The sequence below is a fragment of the Eleutherodactylus coqui genome, chromosome 2 (genome assembly GCF_035609145.1).
Source record: "Eleutherodactylus coqui strain aEleCoq1 chromosome 2, aEleCoq1.hap1, whole genome shotgun sequence".
Lineage (NCBI taxonomy): Eukaryota > Metazoa > Chordata > Amphibia > Anura > Eleutherodactylidae > Eleutherodactylus > Eleutherodactylus coqui.
In genome coordinates this window covers 68483268-68491972 of record NC_089838.1, presented here as the reverse complement: position 1 = coordinate 68491972, position 8705 = coordinate 68483268, and positions in this window count along the sequence as shown.

Below are 8705 nucleotides of genomic sequence, written 5' to 3'. Positions count from 1 at the left end.
AGAGACTGAGGAGTGCACAAGTGGTTAAAATAATATCAGTCAGGCCAAATAGTCATAGCCTGTTGTAGTAAGTGGCAAGTTTGGACATAAGGGAGTTGTACCAGGATTGCAAGTTACCCTTTGCACATAGGATAGGTCATAACTTGTAGACTGGCGCTCAATCAGTCACAGCCATTCGGTGAATGACATCACTGAATGGCTGTGATTGATCGAGTGCTGGCTCTGATTGGCTAGTGCTTGATCCAATCACAGCACTCGCTTGCCAAAGGTAGGGTAATTCAAAACCCCATTACCAGAATGAAAATCCTCGGTCAGGCTGACACGGCAATCTGCCACAGCGTCGGAGACTAGCACGAGGACCAGGTGAGTATAAGCAACCCCACCCACCTTGAAAATAAGACTGTCTTTTGGGGCAAAATTTAATATAAGTTTTATTTTTGGAGAAACACTATTCTAATAGCCAGTCTGTGGGAGGCCGTGCCCCTTCTAAGTCCCACTGAGTTTAAGAAGTTGTCAGACACCATCAGAGTCGTAGTTTTGCGCAGGAGTCCACATGCAACTTTGAGGCCAGAATCCTGGCATGAGTTTATAGCTTTCTAGGAGCGATAACAGGATGGCAGTGTAGAGCTCTAAGGAAAGACACTCCAGGATTTTGACTTAAAGGGAAATGTAACTACTTCAAAGGGAACCTGTCAAGTTAAACATGGTGTCTGAATCTGATCTGCAGGCACAGTACAGTCAGCAACTACTGATGGGGTTACTCAAGAGGTTTTGCGCAGCAGACATAGTATGTTAGGCTGAATGAAGACAATGGCTATTGAGTTCAGCCTGTTTCAACCTCCTTGTTGATCCAGAGGAAGGCAAAAACAGAGGCAGAAGCCAATTAGCCCTTTCAGGGGGGGGGGGGGGGAATTCCTTCCCGACTCCATAATGGCAGTCAGATTAATCCCTGGATCAACCTCTAATAGTTCCTATCTGTCCATCAACAACCCGCTGGGCGCCTAAAATTTATATCCTGTAATATAGTGCTCTAGAAAGAAGTCTAATCCCCTCTTGAACTCCTCTATGGATTTTGCCGTCACCACATCCTCAGGCAGAGTTCCACAGTTTCACTGCTCTTGCAGTAATGAACCCCCTTCTGTTGATGATGAAACCTGCTTTCTTATAGATGTAGCAGATGCCCTCTTGTTACCGGCCTGGTACTGGGTATAGACAGACCCTTGTATTGTCCCCTCATGTAGTTATACATAGTTATTTGATCACCCCTTAGCCGTCTTTTTTCCAGGGTAAATAAGACCAATTTCGATAGCCTCTGGATATTCCAGTCCCGTCATTCCATGTATTAGTTTACTTGCCCTTCTTTGAACCCCCTCAAGCACTGCAACATCTTTCCTGAGCACCGGTGTCAAGCACTGTACGCAGTATTCCATGTGGGGCCTGACAAGTGCCTTATATAGTCGAAGTATGATGTTCTCATCCTGCACCCCTAGACTTTATTTGCAGCAGCTGACTGGCATTGGTTGCTCCAGTTAAATCTACAATCCTCTAGAATCCCCCAGGTCTTTCCATATCACTTTTCCCTAGCAGTACCCCATTTAGTGTATATTGGTGACATCCATTTCTCCTGCCCATGTGCATAACCTGACATTTATCAATATTGATCTTCATTTGCCGTTTTTCTGCACAAGCCCCCAGCTTATTTAGGGCCGTTTGTAGCTGTACCTTGTCCTCAAATGTATTAATTATCTTGTATATTTTTGTATCATCTACAAATATTGATATTTTACTGTGCAGCCCCTCTATCAGGTCGTTGATAAATATATTGAACAGAATGGGACCTAATACTGAACCCTGTGGCACCCCACTAACAGTGGTCCAATCGGAGCATGAACAATTTACCGTATTACCACCCTCTGCTTTCTATCTGAGCCAGTTCTTTACCCAGATACACGTTTTCTCCCAATCCAATCTGTCTCATTTTATATCAATCTATTATGTGGTACGGTGTCTGATGCTTTAGAGAAGTTCAGGTATACGAGATCAATAGACTCTCCCAGGTCCAGCCTAGAGCTTACTTCATTGTAGAAGCTGATCAGATTGGTCTGGCATGATCGACTCCTCATGAACCCATGCTGATGAGGAGTTATTCCAATGTTCTCCTTGAGGTATTTTAGGATGAAGTCTCAGAAACCCCCCCCAAATCTTTTTCCAGTTATTGAAGTAAGACTTACCAGCCTGAAGTTACCAGGCTCTCTTTTGGACCCTTTTTTGTATATTGGAACTACACTGGAAAGGTGCCAATCCAGTGGTACAACCCCAGTCTCTAGTAGTGTCCATAGATCTAAGAAATAGCAGTCTAGCCATCACATAACTTAGTTCCCTTAGAACCCTTGGGCGTATTCCATCTGGGCCTGGCAATTTATCAATTTTAATTCTCTTTAAGGCTGCCTGTCCACGGGCATTGCGGTATCCCATGGCAGCGATCCGCCGCCCCGCAGCAGGAGCCGGCAGACAGATCTCCGCTGTCAGGCCTTAGTCAGACGGGCGTTTTTTCGCGCATCGCATGACGGATGCACATCCGCAAATCGCGTGACCGGTGCCCGAAAATCGCCCAAAAATCTGCTCCTAGCTGCGTTTCATTAGAAACGGGCCGGAGCTGTCCAGCGCATTGCATTCAATGGAGCCGGCAATACAGCCCGCTCCATTGAAAGCAATGCGCTGCAGGCGAGTGTGGGATGAATTGTCGGGAAGGGCTTAAATATATAAGCCCTTCCCTGCAATTTATCCAGAAAAGTGTTAAAATAAGAAATATATACATACTCACCTGCTCCCGGCAGTCGGAGTTCAGAGCGGCCGGCCTGCAGTGGGTGTGAGTCAGACCTGCCCCCTGATTGGCTCAGCTGAGCCAATCAGGGGGCAGGTCTGACTCACACCCCCTTCACACCCACTGCAGGCCGGCCGCTCTGAACTCCGACTGCCGGGAGCAGGTGAGTATGTATATATTTCTTATTTTAACACTTTTCTGGATAAATTGCAGGGAAGGGCTTATATATTTAAGCCCTTCCCAACAATTCATCCCGCGCACGCCAGCAGCCCATTGCTTTCAATGGAGTCGGCTGTATTGCCGGCTCCATTGAATTCAATGGGCAAACATCATTCTTCTCTGCCACAGCTGTTACAGCTGTGGCAGAGAAGAAGGATTTGTCTTGTATATGTTCTCAATGGGGTCGGCGCTGCTGCCGCCGGCCCCATTGAGCGCATATAGAGAAGAGAACAGGAATCGCAGATCGGTGCGATCTGCGATTTCTGTTCTATAATTTATCGGACGAGCGCATAAAAAGCGCTCATGTGTCCGATACCATTGCAAAGCAATGGTTTTATAAAATCGCCGGACGCATGCGCAAATCGCAGCAAAAAACGCCCGTCTGACTAAGGCCTCAGCCTATCTGACAGATAGTCTGCCTGTAGAGAACTGCAGCACGCTGCAATTTGCTGGCCGTGAGCGGAAAATTGCAATGATTCTCTGCTCGTGGACAGAGGAGCTGCGCTTTCATAGCAACACTATGGAGAGTGTTCACTGCGGTCCTCACGGCCGGGTTATTGCTGCCAGAAACGCAATTCAAACCCCCCGTGGAGAGGCAGTCTAACCGACTCTGCACTTCCTGCTGTGTTGGGTATGTAATATTTTGAGAGGAATGGAGGGGTGGGGGTCGGGGTCATTTTTATTCCCTGCATCTCATGTGACATTTTCTTTTTGTTCATGAATACACTTGAAGAAAACTATTTAAATGGTTTGCCTTCTATGAGCTCTCCTGTATTATTTGTTAAAGGGCCAGTGCTCTCATTGCAAATCATTTTACTGTTAAGATAATTGAAGAGTAGTTTAGGGTTGTTTTTAACTCTTTTTTGGTGATCAGCCTTTCTGCCTCCTCCTTAGCAAACAGGACACCCTAGAGATTAGTGCCAGAGGTGTAGATAAAGGATAGGTCCAGATGCTAAGGGTCAGCATGTTCAGTGAGCAGGAAAGGAGAATCCCATGTTCAGAGAGGATCCAGCTTATGATTGACCTCAACAGTACCAAATAAACTCCATTGACCAAACTGGGGTCTGTTTGGCTCCTGCCCAGCATTTTACCAGAAGAATCATAGAATGGTAGAGTTAGAAGGGACCTCCAGGGTCACCTGCTCCAACCCCCTGCTCAGTGCAGGATTCACTAAATCATCCCAGACAGGCATTTGTCCAACCTTTGTTTGAACACTTCCATTAAAGGAGACATCACCACCTCCCGTGGTAACCTGTTCACTCATTGATCACCCTCACTGTCAGAAAGTTTTCTCTAGTATCCAATCTATCACCTCCCTTTCATCCAATTGCTTCTAGGCTTTCCTTTAGAGAAGGATTACTGCATGCACCACCATTTCTTTTGGTGTTTTGTGACAGATCTGCAATGAAACTTCCAAATGGTGGTTCTACTGCAGATGTGAGCTTTCATCCAGATACATGCAGCATTTCAGAAGGGATTTCCATCCCACTAATAGAGGTGCATAAGACACACTGTATAACAAAACCTCTGAACTACTAATAGTTAAAGCTACATCTGAACTAACAGACTTACAAAGCCACCATATACTCACACAGCAGCTCCTTCCCTGAAGTCCCAGCAAGAGATCACTGAGGAACTGTGCCGCTGACCCCCTTTTATATTAAGCCACATCTTACATCACTTATGTTACTCGCCCCCCAGCTGGACTGTAATCACCCAGGAACTACTAGAAGTAACGGAGCGGAGCTCACACACAGGACCCATGAGACATGTATTACTGCTGTTACACTGGAGTTCAGGTATAAATTGAGCCTTGATTTGAGCCAAAAAGAACAGATGATCGACCCCTCACTCCACTTTTCAAAATGTCTAGAAAAGGGGGCGGGATTTTGAGTGTAGTGAGGTTTTAGCCAGATTGATCAATTGAGACTTTTCAAAAAGTTGCACACTGTTTGTAGCAGTCTGGGGTATTTGTATTATCTGGCTTGTCCCAAAGTTATGGCATCAAGAAGCTGTAATTTTGGCTCAACAGGCTAAGGGCTTATTCAGCCGACCGTATATCGGCCAGGTATTCACGCCAGCCGATATACGGCGTCCCTTTCTGCAGGGGGAGGAGGCTGGAAGAGCCGGGGGCAGTGCTCTGAGCTCCCGCCCCCTCTCCACCCCCTCTGCACCCCCTCTGCATCCCCTCTCTGCCCCTCTGCACTATTTGCAATGAGAGGAGGTGGGACAGGGGTGGAGCTAATTCGTGGAATTTAGCCCTGCCCCGTCCCACCTTCTCTTATTGCAAATGGTGCAGAGGGGCAGAGAGGGGGTGGAGAGGAGGCAGAGAGGGGGCGGGAGCGGGAGCTAGGTGCACTGCTCCCAGCTCTTCCAGCCTCCTCCCCCTGCAGAGAGAGACGCCATATATCGGTCGGCGTGAATAACCGGCCGATATACGGTCGTCTAAATAAGCCCTAACCGACTTTTTGAGCATTTACACAGAGCACCTTTTCAAACAGTGAATAGAGCATAGTGTGAGGGGAGTGACCATGGATGGCCTGTCAGAGTTTCTACAATTTACACCAGAAGCTAGCATAGGGCTACTTACACACGGGCGAGTGCGGTATCTGGCCATGGAACTGGGCCCAATATCGCTCTTGTGAATGTGCGATTTACCTGCAGTTGCGAGGCGTTTTTCAGGCAAAAATGCTTTGCATGGCATCTGTGAATTTGTGATCGACCTGCGCGGCATGCAAGAGCCATGCAATGCATTAAAGGTCCTATTGAAATCAATGTTTCCCATGTTAGAAGATCAACAAGTGTTTCCCATTGTTTTGAATGCGAGACCTCGCATCGCCCTCGCCTGCACATCACACACCGTGCGTTGTATTTTCCTGTCCATTGAAAACAATGCACAATGCGTCCCGAGGAACGCAAAAATATAGGACATGCTGCGATTTATATGACTCCATTCACAAGAATGGGGTTCATATTTGTGCGATTTTCTCTGCCGTGTGAAAACGACCTAAGTGCAACTTTTTTGTGCTATGAACTTGGCTTTTTGGTGCGCACTTCAGCCGACCCTACCGCACTGTTTCTACCAGTAGGGCAGGGGTATCAAACTCATTTTCACCGAGGGCCACATCAGGCTTATGGTGACCTTCAAAGGGCCGATTGTAAGGCCACCTGCAGACGGCCGGGTTGGATCCCACTGTGAGAATTCTCGCAGCGGGACCCGACCCGAGACCCTGCAGGAACCAGCGCGGCACTCACCTGCTCCCGCGGCTCCGGCTCTGTGATGTGCCCGCTGCCCCGCACAGTAATAGAGCATGCCGCGATTTCTTTTCCATGCGAGATTTCGCACAAATCGTAGTTTTCTAACGCAATCCTATGGCAGCTTCCACGGGCGGAAATTCTGCGGGAAATCCCGCTGCGGAATTTCCGCCCGTGTGCAGGGGGCCTAAGACAGTACAGTAAGGGCTTGTTCACACCAGCGTATTTGCGTACATAATATGCAGTGAATAGAAGCCATTGATCTCAATCAGTTCATTCACATGATGTATATTTTCACATAGCATGACCTATTTTGTTGTGCACTGCGCACCACGATAGGCCATTGAAGTGAATGGGCCGCGCAAATATGTGGTGAATGTGCAGGAAACCTATGTATTCACTGCATATTAGCGCACCATTTCAATGGGCCCATCTGCGTTCATTTTTACGTACGCAAATATACAGGCGTAAGCAAAATACAATTACACCCGTGTGAACGAGCCCTTAGGCTGCATTCACACGAACGTATATCGGCTCGGTTTTCACGCCGAGCCGATATACGTCATCCTCATCTGCAGGGGGGGGGGAAGGAAGAGCAGGAACTGAGCTCCTGCCCCCTCTCTGCCTCCTCTCCACCCCTCTGCACTATTTGCAATGGGGAGAGGCGGAACGGGGGTGGGGCTGATTCTCAGAACTTAGCCCCGCCCCCACCCACCTCCTTTCATTGCAAATAGTGCAGAGGGGCAGAGAGGAGGCAGAGAGGGGGCGGGAGCTCAGTTCCTGCTCCTTGCTTTTCCATCCTCCCTCCCCCTGCAGATGGGAACGACGTATATCGGCTCGGCGTGAAAACCGAGCCGATATACGTTCGTGCGAATGCAGCCCTATAGTGAGCCCGATAGTGGCCCTAGTAAAAATAACGACCCCCACAGTGGCCCAATAGTAATATTAACCCCCTCAGTAGTAATACCCCCATAGCAACATTAACCCCCCCTCAGTAATAATAACCCCCCCTCAGTAATCCTAAGACCCCCTCAGTAATACTAAGCTTCCTCAGTAATAATAAGCCACCCTCAGTAATATGGCCCCCTCAGTAATAATAATAAGCCCCCCTCAGTAATAATAAGCCCCCCCAGTATAAGCAGCCCACCCCCCAATAATACCCCCTCCCGAGTAATTCCCCCCTCCCCAGTAATAAGCAGCCCCCCCCAATAATACCCCCACCCCAGTAATAAGCTGCCCCTCCCTCACAGTAATAAGCAGCCCCCCCTCAGTAATAATCAGCCCCCACCCCTCAGTAATAAGCAGCCCCCCCTCCCCAGTAATAAGCAGCACCCCCCCCCCCAACCCATATACTTACCTCTTCATTCCTGTCAGCGCCGCTCCCTCTCTACTTGCCCTGAGCCCAGATGAACACTGACTTCAGTGTGTGCGCCCGGGCACGCTTCCTCCCCGATTCCTCTCCTGCGGAGCTGATGAGCAGGGGACTCAGGGGAGCAGGATCCTGGCTGCACACTTACGTCAGTGTGCGCGGGGATCAGAGCTAGCAGCATGACTACCAGCGAGGAGCTGCGGCACAACCGCTGGTAATCGCTGCAGTAGTGAGCTCTACGGCACATGTGGCGGCACAATGCCGGCCACATAACACGGCACAGCGGGCCGGGTGTTTGACACATGTGCCGTAGAGCATCTTAGAGCAGGACACAAACACACGCCAATTGAAATGGCTAATTTGTGTAATGATTTCTAAATGTGTTCTTTTTCCAGCGGAATTACGCAGTGTTTCACACATGTCCTGGCGTATTGCGCCCACATTTGCGCACCCCTATTGACTTCTTTGGAGATTTTTGGTGTGCAAATACGCAGAAAAATAGAACATGTTCTATTTTTCTTTTGTGTGACTGAACTGTGCGCCCCAAAATACAGAAATATGAAAGAACTTATTAACATCAGTGGCTTCTATTCTTTACGTATTGCGCGCCATATTGGTACCAGTAAAAACTATAACTCGCCCTGCTAAAAAAAATAATTTCTCAGCCTCATCAAAAAAAAAAGTTATGGGGTTCAGAATGTGGAATGAGGAACGTATAACGGCTCGGTTTTCAAGCCGAGCAAATATACGTCGTCCTCATCTGCAGGGGGAGGATGGAAGAGCCAGGAGCAGGAACTGAGCTCCCACCCCTCTCTGCCTCCTCTCCGCCCCTCTGCACTATTTGCAATGAAAGTTCCGAGAATTAGCGCCCCCCCCCCCCCCCCCCCCCCGCCTCCTTTCATTGCAAATAGTGCAGAGGGGCGGAGAGGAGGCAGAGAGGGGGCGGGAGCTCAGTTCCTGCTCCTGGCTCTTCCATCATCCCCCCCCCCTGCAGATGAGGACAACGTATATCGGCTCGGCGTGAAAACCCAGCTGATA